The sequence below is a fragment of the Hemitrygon akajei genome, chromosome 2, assembly GCF_048418815.1.
Source record: "Hemitrygon akajei chromosome 2, sHemAka1.3, whole genome shotgun sequence".
In the NCBI taxonomy this organism is placed as follows: domain Eukaryota; kingdom Metazoa; phylum Chordata; class Chondrichthyes; order Myliobatiformes; family Dasyatidae; genus Hemitrygon; species Hemitrygon akajei.
The window spans coordinates 39,894,428-39,914,618 of NC_133125.1; positions in this window are offsets into that span (position 1 = coordinate 39,894,428).

A 20,191-nucleotide genomic window follows, 5' to 3' on the forward strand; every position below is an offset into this window, starting at 1 on the left:
CATTAAGTTCCCTTAGAGATGATAATGGCTTGCCATCCTCTTGGATTGCTACAGGGTTCATACCATTCTAGTTCTGTTGGAGATTGATTTCCAAAATTCGGACTCTGCAATGAAGAAAATAAAAGTTTGTAAATTAAGTTATTTTATCCCTCAGGTTGGCAGTGCTCCACATCAATCAATTTAGGTGAGCAAATACGCATAGACCCAATGATAATTTGTTAAAGTTATGATGATTCTGATTCTATTAAATCAATTCTGGAGAGCTTGGCATAGCGGACTACACCAGCATTTATTACAAATCTCTATTTGCTCCTGAAAAGATTTTGATAAGCTGATTTCTCGAACAGCTACAGTCCTTCCAGTGAATCCTGGTGAAAACCACAATTCTGCTGGCAGAGATTTCCAGGAATTAGACCCAGTGGTAACAGGGATCCAGTGATAAATTTCCATGATACGATGGGTATGACTGGAAGAGTTTCTATAGTTGGTAGCATTTTCACACATTTGTTGTCCTTGTCTTTCTTAGTAGCAGAGGTCACAGGTGTGGGACGTCCTGTCAAAGTAGCAAAAGTAAACAGCAGCCACGCATTTTGTTGATGGAGAGAGTGAATGTCCAGAGCGATGGATGGGTGCTAGTCAGCATGCTGTTTTACTGTTTCAGGGACATAGCAGTTAGTTCATGCTTGGCAACCCCAGCATTTAGATTCAATTCCCACCACTGTCCGTAAAGAGATAGAACATTCTTCCCATGACTATGATGGTTTCCGTCAGATGCTCCAGTTTCCTCCTACATTCCAAAGGCTGGCGAGTCAGGGTTGGTAACTCGTGGGCATTCTATGTTGCTGCTGGAAACGTGGCAGCACATGTGGGCGGCCTTTAGCACAGTGTCAAACTGTGTTGGAAGTTGACACAAGTGATGCATTTCACTGTACATTTCAATATTTTGATGCTCTTGTGACAAAGAAAACTAATCTTAAATCTTTGTCTTGAATCGTGCTGGGAATTTGGAGAATTGTGATGCTGTATTTGTCCAGGCAAGTGGGTAGCATTTCATCACACTGCTGCCTTATTCAAAACAACCTTGGGTGTCAGCGGGTGAGTCACCCAGCAAGATGCCCAGCCTCTAACAAGAGAAAATCCACACGTGCTGGAAATCCGAGCAACACACACAAAATGCCGAAGGAACTCAGCAGGCCAGGCAGCATCTATGGAAAAGAGTACAGTCGAAGTTCCCTAGATGCTGCCTGGCCTGCTGAGTTTCTCCAGAACTTTGTGTGCGTTCCCCAACCTCTAGCCTGATTTTACGATTTTCAGGCATGGCTTTTCCAATTTTCTGAGCCGTTGCAATTAGAATTGAACAATACACAATCATCAGCAAATATCCCTGCTCCTGACCTTGACATGGAAGGAAGGTCAGGATATTCATTGGTGAAGTGCTTGTTGTGCCTATGACACTGCCCTATGGACTCCTGCGTTGCGAGCCTGGAGATGTGGTAGTGCACTCATAGTGCTTCGTATCATGATGGATCTCTGCTTCAATAAAGGCTGGCTATTAATCACTTTTACTACACTATCATGGACAAGTGCTTTCAGATGGAAACCTGGAAAATCAAACATATACGTGTATTTCTCAATTGTAGAGCAATTTAGCAGAAAATGGCAAATTTTCAGTTTTTTCTTCATTAGCAAGATTTGCTGTAAATACATTCTCTTCTATAAATACATTTAAAAATATGGCTGTAATGGAAATTATGAGAAGAACACCCTTACAGCAAACCCATCTATGGCCTCCAGGCAAAATTAATCCAACATTATTAATTTCTATAAACTGGGTGATCTTTATTCACAAATATCAAAACCTTACTGATACTGTGGAAGGTGCATTCAGCAAGTAGGGCATAATCGGGGAAAGAGAATCAGAGAAAATAATTTGGTTAGTAGACTCTTCATCAGATTTCATTCACACTTTTCAATTGCAACTCTGAAAATATATCCATTTTATTAGCAAACACTTTGGAAGCTGAGATCGAGTTCGCAGGCAAATAAAAACATTAGAAACCATCAAAGCTACTCATCATAGTTGTACACTTTATTTTTAAATAGTAGGGAGAGTTTCACTGTCACTGTATGTGTCCTTAGGATGTACCATAAAACATATCACAAGAGTTGATAGAAATAATTCTAATTGCAGTTATTGTAAGTATAGTGAAACGTAGGGAAGATAGTTGTGCTTTCTCAAAATAACTTAAAGCTACTAAGAAGTTAAAAATTTGCTTTCTGATACTGTTGAAACACACACAGTTTTAATGAAGTATTTTGACAACCATTAATTGAGTTTGGTCCAATGTCAGATGTAATCAGTATTTTTAGTTTATTCACTAAATACCAATCTCTGCATTCTATATTATAATATCCAGGCCAGTAATAATATTGCACTATTGTCGTTTGTCATAACAAGTTTCACATGACAACAGACACTCAGAAAAATTACCAACATATATGTCATTACCAGACAGGGCTTGAATAATTGTATCATGATAATTATTATATTGTAATTCATTAGTACTGTCAAAGTCAATTGTATCATGGGATTCAATCTTAGAAAGCTGAAGCAGCATAGAAGATTTTTAAAATGCTATTTCAAACTCACTGGAATTTATAAACTTATAGTGCCAATTGACAAAATAAAGAAATAAAAAATATAAACTATTTAAATTAACTACAAATCAGACAGCAATTCTGCAAGATTTCGGAGAAACAGAAATTGTCATTTGACCTTTCAAATCAGAACCGTTCTTCATTTATGAAATGCTCTGGTGAGCTCATAATTAGAATTTCTGTTCTACAGAAATAGGATTTCTACCAGCCAGTACAGCATGTAAATCTTTACAGAATCTCTACATGAAGCAAATATATATTCACAAGTACACATTGAAATTCAAATACAAGCTTTATTCTAAAAGATGAAAATGTATGAGGAATACTCACTTGTCATCTTTTATCAAGGGTTATCAGACTAGTATCCAGGATCATAGGCTACTGATCTGGAGGTATGTTTTCAATTCCCACCAGGAGTTTAAGTTTAGTTTAATAAATAAGTTTGGAATAAAAAGTGAATATTATAATAATGACTAAGAAGCCACTGGATGGATAGTCATTAAATCACATATTCATTGATTCTGTCTACACTTCCTGCTGCCTCAGGAATGTAGCCAACATAATCAAGGACCCTGCCACCCTGGTGTATATCACGCCACACTCAAGAAAATCGGGGCCATTCCACTTAGTTAGGGATTTGTAAACACATTGATGCGATTTCCCAAATGGTAAATTTCCTTGTTATTCACCTTCCTGGCAGTGAACCATAAAAGGACTGCTTCCTAATCTTAGTTTTGGGACAGTTCATGAACTCCATATGTGATTCTGACAATGTACCTCCACTCTAAAATTGTACTTTCCATGTAACCATTCTTTCCTTTCCTGATGGTTACTTGTTAAATTTAGTGTGAAACGGTAACAGATGTTTTATTCTTTTGACATGTCTCACTGGTAGCTGAGATTGCCAAAGCTAATTTCATACAGTACCTTTTAAGAGCCAATAAGGAAAATACTTGAACCCAAGCCCACATGTAAAGCTCAGAGGTCTTCACAGTGCAGTGAGTCAGATCTCCAGTGAAGTCAGCATTCCTGCAAATCTATACTAGAGAAACAAAAAAGAACCTAACCCTCAGTTGCCAGCAGCAATCTAAAAGATTATTTCAATTTACTTAACCACATGCTAAAATACTTTTTAAAATATTGCAATCTTTCTTTTCACTTGTAAGATTTAAAACAAAAACACGTTGAGTGTCATTGTAATTTAACCTCTAGGCAGGAAATGGGAAGTTTGTGTAGAGATTAAAGTTACATCCAACAATATTTTACTGTCCATTAGCCAGCAAGATGTAAATTCTGAAGCCCATCCTGAAGCTATCACTATGAACTCCAGTGTATTTTATTTATCTAATTGAGAGGCATTGCCCCAAACAGTGTTAAGCCAAATCAATCACAATTATCTCATTGCTTAAAAGATACCTCAGTGGTGAATGAAATAAACCTACAGATCATTAAAGCATACCGAGGAACTTCGTCATTGAAAATAAGGGTATCGTCACCAAGTTATGACATCAGTACATTTTAGTCCATTTTAAAATCCTTCAGTAAGATGTGAGCAATTCTGGGAAAGCCACGATTTGTTACCAACTCTAAGTGCTGTTGGGAAAGGGGAAATTAAAAGCCTTCCTGCATTGCTGTAATTTCTACAGTGAAAATGCTCCCACAATACTGCTAGAAGGACTTTGGCCCAGTGAGAGTGAAGGAGCAGTTGTATATTCAAAGTCAGAATGATGCGTGACTTAATGGAAAGCTTGCAGTGACAGTGTTGCAATGACCCTCCTGTTCTTGTCATCCTAGTCACTGGAGGTCACAGATATTGTGTTGGAGAAAAAATTAGTTTCAATGGCGCATTTTGTCAATGGAGCCCACTGAAATCAGAGAGTATCGATGTTCTTGACTTGCAGCTTAGCAAACTATTTTGCAGGTGGCCTGCTTTCAAACTGAATTTACTGCTTCTAACATGACTGGTTTTGAAGTGACCAAGTGCAGCTGTGTAAAGACGACTCTGTATTGGAACAGCAAACAAAATGTAACACAACTGGCACCTCAAGCTACGAATAGAATCAAGCTTGTCAACTTATTTTTTTTAACATTGTAAGAGCCACCAGAAGTTATGATCCCCACTTTGAAAAACTCTGCTCTACACATGGGAAGTCTACAGAGACCATAAAACCGTAAGAGATAGGAGCAGAATTAGGCCACTCAGCACATCGAGTTTGCACTGCCATTCCATCATGACTGTTTTGATATCCTCTCAAACTAACTCTCTTGCCTTCTCCTCATAACCTTTTTTGCCCTGACTAACCAAGAAACTATCAACCTCTGCTTTAAATATGCTCAATGACTTGGGCTCCACAGCCTTCAGCGGCAATGAATTCCATAGATTTGCCACCCTCTGGCTAAAGAAATTCCTTTGCATCTCTGTTCTGAATGGACATCCCTCTATTCTGAGGCTGTGTCCTCTGGTCCCTCTATAGGAAACATCCTCTCCATGTCCACACTATCCAGGCCTTTCAATAGATTTCAATATAAGATCACCCCCCCCCCCCCCCCCACCAACACACACCTCATTCTTCTAAACTTCGGTGAGTACAGACCCAGAGCCATAAAACATTCCTCATATATTAACCCTTTAATTCTCAGAATCATTCTAGTGAACCTCCTCTGGACCCTCTCCAAAGCCAGTGTATCTTTTCTTAGATAAGAGGCCCAAAAATGCTCATAATATTCCAAGTGCACTCTGATCAATACCTTATAACCCTCAACATCAAATCATTGCTGTTTTATTCTAGATCTCTTGAAATAGATGCTAACATTGCATTTGCCTTCCTTACCACTGACTCAACCTGCAAGTTAACCTTTATGGAATCCTGCACAAGGGATCCCAAGTCCCTCTGCACCTCTGTTTTTTTGAATTTTCTCCTCATTTAGAAAATAGTCTACACCTTCATTCCTTCAATGAGGGCAGGCAGCAGAAGTGACTTGCATTATTTATGTATATGTGATCTACTTTAGCATTGGTGACCCACAAGGATTGATGCTGGCATTCTTGTGGTTTGAAAGTTATATGAACAAATTGGATCTAGATGTGGATGTGGGGTGCAAGATCAGTAAGTTTGTGCATACAACAAGATGGGAAGAGTTGCTGATAGTGTGGAAGATAGTCAGAGGCTTTGAGAGATAGCAATGTGTTAGTGAAATGGGCAAAAAGTTGGCTTTATGATCAGTACGAAGATAGGTGAAGAGGCAGGTAGGATTGAGGAAGCAGAGAGACTACAGAAAGACTTAGATTAGAATGAAATTGCAATGAAATAGCAGATGGAATAGTGTCAGAAAATGTATCATCATACACTTTGGAAGAAGATATAAAAGCATGATCAATTTTCTAAACAAGAAGAAAATTCAAAACTTTGAGGTGCAAAGAGACTTGGGAGTCCTCATATAGGATTCTCTCAAGATTAACTTACAGGTTGAGTTGGTGCAAGGCAGGCAATGTTGGCATTCATTTCAAGAGGAAAAGAATATAAATGCAAGGACGTAATGTTGAGACTTTATAAAGCACTGGTGAGGCCCCATTTGGAGTATTGAGCGAAATTTTTGGGCACCTTATCCAAGAAATGATGTGCTGTCATTGGAAAGGGTTCACAGGAGGCTCACGAGAATTATTCTGGGAATGAAAGAGTTAATGTATCAGTGTTTGATGGTTCTGAGCCTGTACTTGCTGGAACTTAGAAGGATGAGGGGAGATCTTATTGAAACCTATCGAACATTTAAAGGCCTAGATAGAGTGGATGTGGAGTGGAGGCATCTAGGACCTGAGAGCACAGCCTCACAATAGAGGGACAACCATTTAGAATGGAGATGAGCAGAAATTTCTTTAGCAAGAGGATGCTAGAGAATCTGCAGAATTTGTTGGCACATGCGGCTGGTGAGGCCAGGTCATTGGGACTTTTTGATGCAGAGGTTGATAGGTTCTTGATTAGTCGGGGCATGAAAGGTTACGGAGAGAATGGCGTTGAGAGGGAAAATGGATCAAACATTATGAAATATCAGAACAGACGCAAAGGGCTAAATGGCCTAATTGTGCTCCTATGTCCTATGGTCTTAGGGTCTTAGGGTCTATCATTACTATTCTAGTGCCATATCCTCTGATGACTAAAGAAACAGAATTATAACTATAATATTTAGTGTCTTTATTGCTCCCCATATAAGGCCATCATTTCTTGTCTGAGCCTGATTATCCCAAGGAAGCTGAGGAAACCACTCCTGCCCAAGGGGTGAAGCTGATGCCAAAGAACTGTTAATTAGAGAGTTCTCAATTTTGCACTGATCCCTGTTGAAGAAAGAGTGATATATATAATTGGAGCTGAGATGCTATACACCTGGAGATGCAACAGAAACAAGAGAGTTCTCTTAAATCACTTGGCCTTGTCTTTTTAAGGAGTGAAGGTTGTTGGTTTATTTTTTATTGATTCTTCTCTCTGTTTCCAGTTTTTGCTCTTATTTTTGGATCATTTTATTATGGCTGCATCTCCTACCTTCTTGTTCATTAGTAGGTCTTATTCTGGTTCATTGATATTTTATTCAATCAGCTTTTCTCAGTTAATGGTACTATTTTGCACTCTCTTATACAAAAGAAAGTATTTGAACATATTGACCAACAAGAATATACATCAGTGCCACAGAGGGAGTGCAACAATGGTTCTGAGTGGCAGGACAACTGCACCCAGAGAGATTATGTCACTCTGATTTGGAAGAATGAGAGGTGATCCAGGAAAGTTAACAAATTTCTGCCTGATCTGGACAGATTGAACGTGGCAAGGTGTTCCCATTAGTTGTGCTCTCTAAATGAGGGGTTGATACTACTGTCAGTAAGGAGTTTGTACGTTCTTCCCGTGACTGCGTGGGTTTTCACCCAGTGCTCCTGTTTCCTTACACATTTCAAAAATGTATGGATTAGTAAGAACGGGCATGGCATCAGAAACAAGGCAACACTAGCGGGTTGTGCCCAGCTCATCCTTGGACTGTGCTGGTCATTGATGCAAACAACACATTTCCCTGTATATTTCGATGTTCTGGTGTACATGTGGAAAATGTAGCCAATCTGTAAAGACTTTAAAGATTATTTAAAATTGTTACAGCGTCAGTTTACAAGGCAAGAGACATGGGACTAATGTGATGAGACATTCCTTCACTCAATGAACAGTGAACCTGAAGAATTTGTTAACACAGGGGGTACAGTTAAGAAGGAGAAAGATGATCTTCTAGATGTAAAAGACATCAAATAGTACGGGTGAGCACAGGAACAGAATACTGAGAATAATGATCAACCATGACCTTATTGAATGACGTTTCCGGTTTTGAAGGGGCAAATAGCCCACTCCTCCACTATTTGTTATATTAAATAACAAAGTTATGCAACCGTTACATTTTGAACTATGTGTCCGTTGAACTGTGGCACAGGTTAAATCTAATGGTTTCAGAACTTTGTTATATAACTACACCATTTGTTACTGTTTACAAAAATAGTGTGCTTTTTTTTGTAATTATTAATGTTGCTAAATTTGACCAAGCCACAAAATATTCATAGATTTCTTTACTATGTTTTAGACAACCACATCAGATTTATTACTTGGTATGAGTCTGACAGGACAAGAGTTAATAAAATCCAACCACAAACATGATTAACAGCAGACATTATGAGAGAGTTACTGGTTGGCTTATTTTAATCGGGCCCACCCCTTCAATAATTGCCTTAATTAGTATTTTAGTCATTGTGCATTAGTCCACTAAAGCTGTGTTTAATTCAGTGTAGCAAATGGGAATTGACTGTAATTATACTTCAAGCAGTGTCTTCTCCAAAAGAGCCATACCTTGTAAGTAATATTTAAGGCACATTTCCATATGAAGGCTGGTTCCAGCCATTTATATGTACTGAAAACTTTCAAGCCACATCTTTGAAATTGGATAAATGATTTCTATATATACTTATGTCTAATGTGCTACATATAGATTGAGGTTCCTGAAGATTGTTATAGCTGGGGGTGGTAGTGAGGATAAGCTCCTACTACCTATTAAATGCTCCCAATGGAGTGCACTTCAAATAGCCTCTGACAACCAAGTCCCACTCCTGGCCTTCACATGTGGCTTAGCTACTAAGCCTGGAAGAATCGCTTTTACTAACAGTAGAAGGGGCAAAGGTGAATTACTAGTGCCATAGAACCAGTCACTTCAGGTAGATGGGGCTCATCAGCCGTGGTTGGCAGTTCATCTAGAAGGAGAACTCTGATCTCAGATCTCCGCTGCTCATATCCACTTATTGGGAAGGCCTCAGGAATAATTCCTGAGGAAAAATCCAGTCCAATGTTGAGTTCAACCTGACTGGCAACTCCTGCCACTGGTTACTGCGATGCCTTTGGATTTATCAGTTGCATTGAGAGAGGGAGCTTGCTACATGGACAACAGCTTGCTCTCCATATTGTACTGCCCAGGCTTGCGTATCATGTAGATAGCTAGGACACATCGATTGGTCAAACCTGACATAGGGAGGGCCTCAACATAAACTAGACTGATGATAAAATATTGGAAGGAATATCTTTGCAGAATCAGTTATTCAAAATCTATCCAAAATATAATAAATAATACAATATAAATGAACATTATTGGAAAAGCTGATATGATAATAGCTAGAATACATTTTATTGTAGGAATCTGTACACTGCACAAAAGACTAAGTTTTAAGGTCATTTTCCAGCCTCCAATTACATAGTATTTTGGGTGCAACAATTACAGAAAAGGCCAATTAGGTGTGACCAGTAGTTTTATATCACTTAATATCACAAGATGGACAAGATTATACTTCTATCTATTGGGTTCTTGAAATGATTGATTATACTTTAACAATTATTTTGCTTTACCAGCATCACTTTACTTGATAGGAGTTAAATAGCTCTTAAACAATGTTTGATACAAAATCATCACAAATAGATCAAAACGGTTTGAAGTAAATTTGAACAGTTGTTAATATTCTTGATACATATTTTTAGGTTAGAGTTTATTTTCATTTTGTTTTGGTAGATACATACTCAAGGAGATGCCACAAGACGGCCTATCTTCCATGCTCCACTGAATATGATTGATTTTTCTTAAAGAGACACTCATATAAAATAAAACCGACAGAGTGATTTCTCAGCTGTGTCTGTGCCCATTGAAGCATGTGGCCTGGATCATCATTGAAGCAGGAGGTCACACCATTCTAGGGATAAACGCTTTCCATTCACTGGAGCGTAGCGTAAACAATCCATAGAACATGATTGTCTGAATCACCCAACTGTAGCCAATGAAAATAAAATCTAACAATGACTTTAACTGTTCACTAAGCAAGTCTGAGAACTAGCAGACACTCAATACACTATGCATTGTGCTGGCTTGTAATTGTCACAATAGGGTGGAAACAAGGCTGATTATTTGTTTCTTGAAGCTTATCAATGAAGGCTAAATTTAGTGAATGCAGTCTCTTTGAATGACATTCTTGGTTTTAATTTGAGAGGTTTAGACTGGATATCTGTATTATATTCGAATTCTTGAAATGATTTATTAAAGTTTAATTATTGTCACTATCAATACCATTTTACTCAATATATGTTAAACAGTGATTAAAAAGTGTATGGCACAAATGCAACATCACATTTTATTCAAAGGCAGAAAATGAATGAAGAGTAAATATCTTTTTGATTATGTCAAGTTTCCATAGCCTTGTTTAGTTCTTATACCTCTGGCTGAAAACAGATAGGATGTCTAAGGTCATTGACTCCACTTCTCACTGTGCAAATGGACACAAGTCTCAAATTAAATATTTAATTTAACATTTGCTATGTGCAGCAAACATTGATAGAACTGATGTTAAAAAGTCTAATAATGGCTCCCAAGCTGTCTATAAATGTGATAAATGTCCTTAGAACACAAACTTGATTACTGGAGCTTTCTAAATCAAGGAAAACAAAACACAAAATAAAATCAATTCTAAATTACAGCTTTTGAAGCAGAAGAGATTGCCTTCCACTTGTTTTAAATCATCAGTTGAAAACTCTAGAAGCACATTTTTACCAATACTGAGTTGGAATAGTAGCCCAAAATATAATGGTGTAAAAATGTTAAATACTCAGACATTGGGATTGATTTATTTTAAGAAGTAGGAACTTTTGAGAAAAAGCTAAATTCAGGTGTAATTGAGAAAGTTGAATTAATATATGCAAAATAGTTTCTGGTTGATGATGATGCCAGTGTACTGAGGAATGAAAATAATTGGTTAGGCTCTCTGTCTTTGGATCTGGATATCGTTTGACACTTACACTGAGTGGTACCTAATAAAGTGGCCACTGAGTGTATGTTCATGGTCTTCTGCTGTAGTCCATCCACTTCAAGGTTGACATGTTGTGCATTCAGAAATGCTTTTCTACACACCATTATTGTAATGAGTGGTTATCTGAGTTAATTTTGCTTTTTTTCCCTCCCCACTGATCTCCCTCCTGGAACTTACCCTTGCAAGCGGAACAAGTGCTGCACCTGCCCCTACACCTCCTCCCTCACTGCCATCCAGAGCCCTAAACAGTCCTTCCAGGTAAGGTAACACTTCACCTGCAAGTCTGTTGGGGTCATGTACTGTGTCCGGTGCTCCCGGTGTAGCCTCCTGTATATCAGTGAGACACGATGTAGATTGGGAGCCCATTTCACTGAGTACCTACTTGTCTGCCAGAACAAGCGGGATCTCCCAGTGGCCACCTATTTTAATTCAACTTCCCATTCTCATTCCAATATGTCTATCTGTCGCTTCCTCCACTGTCGTGATGAAGCCGCCTTTAGGTTGGAGGAACAACACCTTATATTCCGTCTGGGTAGCCTCCAACCTAATGGCATGAACATCAATTTCTTGAGTTTCCAGTAATGTCCCCACCCTCCCCTTCCCCAGCTCCCACCCCCTTTTCCCTCTCTCATCTTATCATCTTTCCCGCCCATTGACTCCCTCTGATGCTCCTCCCCGACTTTTCTTTTTTCCATCGCCTTCTGTCCCTTTCACCAATTAACTTCCCAGCTCTTTACTTCATCCCCCCCCCCCTCCAGGTTTCATCTATCACCTTGTGTTTCTCTCTCTCCTCCCCCCCCCACCACCTTTTAAATCTACTCCTCAGCTTTTTTTCTCCTGTCCTGCTGAAGCGTTTCAGTCCAAAATGTCGACAGTACTATTCCATAGATGCTGCCTGGCCTGCTGAGTTCCTCCAGCATTTTGTATGTGTTGCTTGGATCTCCTGCATCTGCAGATTTTCTCTTGTCTGCTAGAAAAAGCAGGATCTCCCAGTGCCCACACATTTTAATTCCCATTTCCATTCCAACATGTCAGTCTATGGCCTCCTCTACTGAGGCCACACTCAGGCTTGAAGAGCAACATCTTGTATTCCATCTGGGTAGCTTCCAACCTGATGGAATTGTGGTGAACTACATATACCTGTCTGGACACGCCCCCCCTGCCCCCCGCTGACTGCTCCTGTGGCTCCTCCCACGGACCCCAGTATAAAGGCGATTGGAGACACAGCCCCAGCCTCAGTCTCCAGGATGTAGTGTGGTGGTCACTTGCTGCTTGTTCTTTCTTCCAGCCAATAAAAGCCTATATCTCGCCTCACGTCTCCGAGAGTTATTGATGGTGCATCAGGAATAAACATCAATTTCTCAAACCTCGTAATGCCCCCCCTCATCATTCCCATTCCCATTTCCCACTCTCGCCTCATCTCCTTACCTACCTAACATCTCCCTCTGGTGTTCCTCCCCCTTTTCTTTTTCCATGTCCTTCTGTCCTCTCCTATCAGATTCCCCCTTCTTTAGCCCTGTCTCTCTTTGCCCAATCAACTTCCCAGCTCTTTACTTCATCCCTCCCCACCCTCCAGTTTTACCTATCACCCTGTGGTTCTTCCTCCCCTCCCCCCACTTTTCTACTGATTCATCTTTTTTTCCAGTCCTGATGAAGGGTCTTGGCCTAAACGTCAACTGGACTCTTTTCCATAGATGCTGTCCGACCTGCTGAGTTCCTCCAGCAGTTTGTGTGTGTGTGTTGTTTGGATTTCCGGCATCTGCAGATCTTTTCTTGTTTGTCACTGTTGCCTTCCTGTCAGCTTGAAGCAGTCTGGCCATTCTCCTCTGACCTCTCTCAGTAACAATGCCTATTCAACCACGGAAATGTCAGTCACAGGATGTTTTTTTTTGTTTTTCACACCATTCTCTGTAAATTCTAGAAACTGTGGTGCATGAAAAGCCTGGGAGATCAGTAGTTTCTGAGACACTAAAACCATCCCACCTGGCACCAACAATCATGCACACCTCTTCCCCATTTTGATGCTTCATCTAAATAACAATTGAACCTCTTGACCATATGCATATTTTTATGACCTGAGTTGCTGCCACATGATTGGCTGATTAGATATTTGCATTAACAAGGTGGTGTGTGTATGTACCTAATAAAGTGGCCACTAAGTGTAGGTGGCATGAATTCTGCTTTCCATTTAACTGTCCAAACCTGAACAATGCCCAACATGGAGCCACAGAGCATTTCATCACCTGATGGTCTGGGAATAGAACCCAAAACTAGTCATGATCAGCAAGTATCTCGCCACAGTTTTCATGGATGGAGAAGAGATGTCCAACAAAACAGATCAAGGTGATTAAGCCCAAGATACTTGTCCTGAGAAACTCCTGCACAGTTATCCTGGAGCTGACAAGGTTACCTTCCAATAACTACAAGTGTTGGATGACTCCAGCCAGCGGAGATGATGGAGAAATGAAAGTGCAGAGAGATTCTCCTTGATTCTCACGGGCTTGTTTGATCAGGCTCCCTTGATAAAATGCTGCATTGATGTCAAATGCAGACACTCTCATTCATCTATGAAAATTGCGCTCTTTTATCCATATCTGAACTAACTAAAGCTTTAATGTTTGAGCCAAGCATCCCGAAGAAAGCCAAACTGAGCATCAGTGTATACATTATTCATAAGTATGTGCCAATGGTAAAGCATTCAGGGGACACCTCCTATCACTTTGCTTATGATTGACAGTAAGTTAATAGAATGGTAATTAGCTGGATTGGATTTTGTTTTGGACAGAACGTGACTAGAACATATTTTGTAGTGGCAGATATTTGCCAGTGTTATCCCTGTACTGGAACAACTTGGCTGAAGGACACTAGTTCTGAAATAAAAGTTTTCAGCACCAAATTTGTCTAATCCCATAGTCTTTGCTCTATAGCAAACGCAAAAGAATTATACAGATGCTGCAAATCCAGATTAACACATTCAAAACTCAGCAGGTCAGGCAGCATCTCTGGAGAGGACATTTCAAGTTAAGACCCTTCATCAGGACTGGAAAGGAAAGAGTATGAAACTAGAATAAGAAGGTGGGGAAAGGGGAAAGAGTACAAGCTAGCAAGTGATAGGTGACACCAGGTGAGGGAGGTGGTAGGTGGGTGAGGAAGCTTTATGGTGTTTGCATTTGTTTCTTGTGTTATGATACCAGCCCTCTCCTTCCTGAGAATCGCAAGATCGCTATTAATTCGGGTCTTGGACCCAGGAAATGAGAGACAATGCAACGGATTTGACCATTGTTCTTAGAGACACCTGTGTGAATTGCAACTCTACACTACGTGCCAGCTATCAGGGCTACATGGACACCCTCGGGCAATGTGGGGTGGGGATTGTATCACCCTACCTTGAGTGACATCTACAACTCTGCCAGTCATGATAAAAAGGGGACTGCGGGAGGCAGTACCCCAGCGACGCACCAGAAGGAGACACCATCGCTCATCGCTCCCGTGAGGACGGGAAGCCGTTCGGGAGCCACGTGTGGTTCGGTTCCCCTGGCTTGGGGAACGAGTGGCTGATAACCCCGAAAAGGACTTCGAACTGACAACGGGGAACCCACGTTCCCGATTCAACGATTTGAGTCCAAAAGGCTGGCAAGTTTATTTTCTCTCTCCAACACGTGAGACCCAGCGGTTCCCGAAAGGCTAAAAGCCTGCATGAACTTCAGAGACTTTGATATTTCCATCGGACAATAGTTTTACCCCTAGACAAACGATAGAGCTACTTCTTATTGTTGATTATTACTATACCCGCGCTTTAGATTGAGTATTGATGACGTATATTATCTGAATGTTTGTATTAACCTTACTTTTGTGCCCCTTTATAAATAAAAACGTTTAAAAATAGTACCATCAGACTTCAGCGGACCTCTCTATCTTTGCTGGTAAGTGACCCAGTTACGGGGTTCGTAACACTTGATATCATGACATCCTCAGTAAAAGGCCAAAAATGGAACGCCCACTCTGTACAAATGGCTGAACTTATCAGAAATGTTTTAGCCATCTCTGTAGAATTTGTGCCACAAGTGAGTGTGGGTATATCTCGGGAGACTCTTCAATTTAGGAGCACGTGATGCATGTTAGGCATCTCCAGACAGCCCACCAATGACAGGAACTTCACCCTTTGGTTGCTGCGCCACTGACATCAGTCTTAACTTGGATCCTTGAAAAGTTGTAGAAAAACAGCTGCAAAACAAACCAGTAGTTGGCAGATGGATGGCTGCAGTCACAAGGCTGTTAAATGAAGACAGGAAATGATCCTGTTATCAGTGAACCTAAAAGGACTGCTGTTTAAACTCCACTTTTTGGAATACAACCAGTCCAGCACCAAAGAGGCTTTAAATGGAACATAAGGACAAGAGATTCTGCAGATCCCGGAAATCTTAAACAACACACACAAAGTACTGGAGGAACTCAGAAAAATCTGGCAAAATCAATGGACAGGAAGAAACAGTCAATGTTTTGGGCCTAGGAAGGATGGTGTCTTCCTTTCCATATTCATCCTCTGGATTCCCTATTTAGCTTGTATTAGCCATTAGAGTGTAGGTAAGGGTTTTCTCAGTCTTGGTATTTGATTTGATGTCTAGATGGAATGTAATATATTACCTATCAGATGATTTTAAATGAGCAGATATTTGTGGATGCTTCAGTATTTTGTGACGACATCTTAAAAGGTCTAAAACCCATGTTTGGAGGTACTTAAAGTTATGTTTGTATACATCTACATAGAAATTGTAGCAGCCATTCAATTTGGGGAAACAAGAACCACTAAATGGTTTACAAATTGAATCTATGTAGCCACTTTTTACAGTTTTCACCCAGACCTTGTGCAAGGGACACAAGGTGGCTTTAGGTTATGACATTCTGGAAAAACAACAAATATTCAAAGCTTACAGCAGATCAAGATGTAAGAAAGGTTTTGAATGCAAGTAAGTCATATGTAGTGCTTCATATTTTAATTTTTGAATTCTAGCATTTAGTATTTCTCTAGATAATTTAATGATGTTACATTTGGAAGAGGAAGTAATTTAGACCAGAACTGTATATTTCTTGTAATCACCTTGTCCAATAATAGCAGCTAAAGGACTCACTGCAGTGGTGTTAACAATGGATGTACTGGAATTGTCAGAGGAACACAGAACAATCTAGTGGCATCTCACCTGGCAGCCAGGCAGTGACATTGTGACTGCCTCCATTTAACTGTGCTAAACATAGTCTAGCGAGGAGCACAAAGGCAGGTGGCAAGTTCACTTGCTCTTTATTAGCTCACAAATTGCTTTGAAAATGGCATAGTTCATGCAGTGCAGAATATGGTTAACATTTTTAATACATTATCACAGAAAGGTTAGTGATCCATAACTGGCATTATGCCACTGTAATTGAAGGACTTGGCCAGGTCGCCTCCTTCGCGTCAGCATTTCAAGGTTAGGGAAATTGTTACGCTTGGGTCTTCACTTCGTGGTTGCCTGGATTTCCGGACGACTCCTCGAAAAGCAAATAATCCGTCCAGCAACATTATTTCTTTATAAATGTCCCTGATAGAAGCACGTTCTTCTTGTTTTCTTTATCAGTGGGTTTGAAATATCAGGGGGTCTCAGTTGTCAAGTTGCCAAACTAACACATAATTAATGGGGCAACATATTACAATTTTACAGTTGCAGTGGGAGAACTCCAGAAAGCTACAATCATGCTGTATGGTATTGTAATGTATTGTACTGTAATATGAAGATAGGAAGAAAGAAGGAGACCTTCCCCTTTAACTCCAAATTACTTAAACATGTGTCTTGTTCACTTCCAAATTTTAGAAGTGCCTCAGTGTCACTCCCTCCAGAATGTTTTATGCACAATTAAACTTTGGGGAACAGAAGATTAATCAGCCATTTTTTTTTCTGGGATTTGATGAGTCTTCTTCCAAAGTGGCAATGTTTGACTGGAGTCCCAGAAAATAATTCATCCCAATTCATTATACTGTGGTTTTATAGAATCACAGAATCGTAGAAAACTACAGTACAGCAACAAGTCCTTCAGCCCATCTAGTCTGTGCTGAACTATTGACTTGAGTAGTCCCATTGACCTACACGAGGACAATAACCCTCCATACACCTCCATCCATGTACCATCTAAATTTCTTTTAAATGTTGATATCAAACCCATATCCACCACTTCTGCTGGCAGCTCATTCCACACTCTCACCACCTTCTGAGTAAAAGCATTCCCCTTAAACATTTCACCTTTCTCTCTTCACCCATGACCTCTAGTTCTAGTCTCACCCAATCTCAGCAGAAAAAGCCTACTTGCATTTACCCTATCTACACCCCTCATAATTTTGCATACCTCTATTGAATCTCTCATCAGTCTCCTACGGTCTAAGGAATGAAGTCCTAATTTGCTCAACCTTTCCCTGTAACTCAGGTCCTCAAGTCCTGGCACCATCCTTGCAAATTTTCTCTGCAATCTTTCAATGTTATTGCCATCTTTCCAGTAGGCTGGTGACCAAAACTACACACAATGCTCCAAATTAGGTCTCAGCAATGCCTTATACGACTTCAATATAGCATCCCAACACCTGTACACAATACTTTGACTTATGAATGCCATTTTGCCAAAAACTTGCTTTATGACCCTATCTATTTGTGATGCCACTTTCAAGAAATTATGGATCTGTAATCCCATATCACTCTGTTCAACCATACTTCTCAGCGCCCTACCCTGTTTAAGTCCTACCCTGGTTTGTCTTCTCAAAGTGAAAAACCACACACTTGTCTGCATTAAGTTCCATCTGCCATTTTTCCAACTGGTCCATATCGCATTGGAAAATTTGATGGCTCTCATCACTGTCCACTATGCCCCCAGTCTCGGTGTTAACCACAAATTCGCATGTAGATGACAGACTACAATGGATCCAGCACTGATCCCTGTGGCACACTACTAGTTACAGGCCTCCAGTCAGAGAGTCAACCACCTACTACCACTCTCTGGCTTCTCCCGTGAAACCAATGTCTACTACAATTTATTATCTCATTTTAAATACTAAGCAACTGAACCTTCTTTACCAACCCCCCACGTGGAACCTTGTCAAATGTCTTGTTAAAGTTCGTGTAGACAACATCTACTGCCTTGTCTTCATCTACTTTCCTGGTAAGTTCCTCAAAAATGCTATAAGATTGGTTAGACACAATTTACCACGCACAACACTATGTTGACTATCAGTCCATGTCTATCCAGCTACTCGTATATCTAGTCCTTTTGTTTATTATAATATTCCCCTAAACAAAAGGAGCATAAACTTCCATGACCAGAATTATCTTCTTGCACCAAAGGTTATTTTCATCACTGAACTTAACCCTGATCTTATTCTCATCTTGTACCCTCCCATGCTGGCCCATGAGTGAATGTAGTACACCACCATGGTTACATTCATGCCGCATCTGGCAGTGTGCAACAGGAAACCACATCTTCTGTATGCTGCAGGAAGAGTGGGCTCAACTCCATGGGGGTCTTTCTCAGCAAGATCCAGTCAAAACCTTTATGCTTCATTTTCAGGTCCAGACCATGCTCTTGCTTTCCATCTTGGTTGAGCCAAAAGAGTGGGGACATCTGTGATGTTGAGTTCATACACCTGACTTGATCCAGTGTTGGCCCGAACACTGGATCAAGTCACCCGAACATTCGTCTTGTTAGGAGGGTGAAACAATTGGTGTCTGTTAGCATCCTGCCAAAGTAACTGGGGAAAATTGCTAGACGCATCAATAAATTCATGTTCTTTTACCTATTGGAGAGTTCTATGACTATTATGCTATTGAAATTCAGTTTGTTTTACCTATTCTGAAATTCTATAACTGTACCATTACTGAAAATTACTTTATTTCTAGGAAAGGACTGTCAACTTATTCATGAGGCATTTTCAAAATCATGTTCGTAAATTATAAATGGTCCATGAAATTACAATCATTCTCAAGTTAGGCACCACTGCCCCCTAATGGGAATTTGAAAGATTAACTTCTAACATCTAAAATCATAAACATAGTCACAGAAATGGAGGAAAAAATATGACAAGTTCAGCCCATTATGACTGTACCAGCTGAAATATGTCTACCGTACCAGCCCCACCTTCGTGCATTTGGTCTGTCCACTGCTGTCTACAGCTTTCCAACTCCGTGCGATATTTAAATGTGATGAAAGTTTTGCCTCTACCGCACTTTGAGGTAGTAAGTTCCAGAATCTCGCCAATCTCTCAATGCTAAAACATTTCCTCATTCTTTAGCTAATTGTCTTCAATCTATATCCCCTTGCTTTTTAACCCTCCATTAAGGAAAATAAATCTTCCCCAGCCCCTCATCATATTAAACATTCAATGAATTTTTGCCCCAATCTCCCCATTTCCAAAGAAAATAGCTTGTGCTATCCAAATTTCCATCACAGCTAATCTTTTCTATTCTGACAGCATCTTTTAAAATCTCCACTGCACCCACTCTAGTGCAGTCACATCTTTCTCCTAATAAGGTGACCAAAACTGTACATTCTCAAATGATGGCCTCTGGACTTATACCAAGTTCTATTATAACCTCTATCACCCTAATGGTGTATGCTCAAGCTAACCAAGAAAAACTTCCTTTCTGTTTCTTAACCACTTTATTGACAGTTCTGCTATTTTTAAGGATCGGTTCACTTGAACTCCACATTTCCTCCCTTCCATTCAGTTCATATTCCACTATCTTAAATGTGCACAGGAATTCAACCTGTATCAGCAAACCTTTTTCAGCATGAAACCAAAATACTGTAGAATTCAAAAATCAACCCTCACCAAATAAGCAAAAACAAAAAATCTTATATTTATATTCTGGAAATAATAAGATATTTGAAAGTGTTTGCTCTTACAGAATAAAGTATAACTAATTTTAATAGGTAAACACTGCTCTGGTCTAGAAGACAGTTTCAAAATACTGATTTTAAATTCCACGTTGTTTTATAATAACTTAGAAATTGGATCTGTTTATGGTCATGCTATGGATAGGAAAATTGATTTTTTTCTGGTGCATAATGCAATTTTAATTCATTCTATGCCTAGTCACTACAATAAAATAATTTAACTAGGTATTTCTTAAATAGTATTAAATAGTATTCAATTGGTGGCAT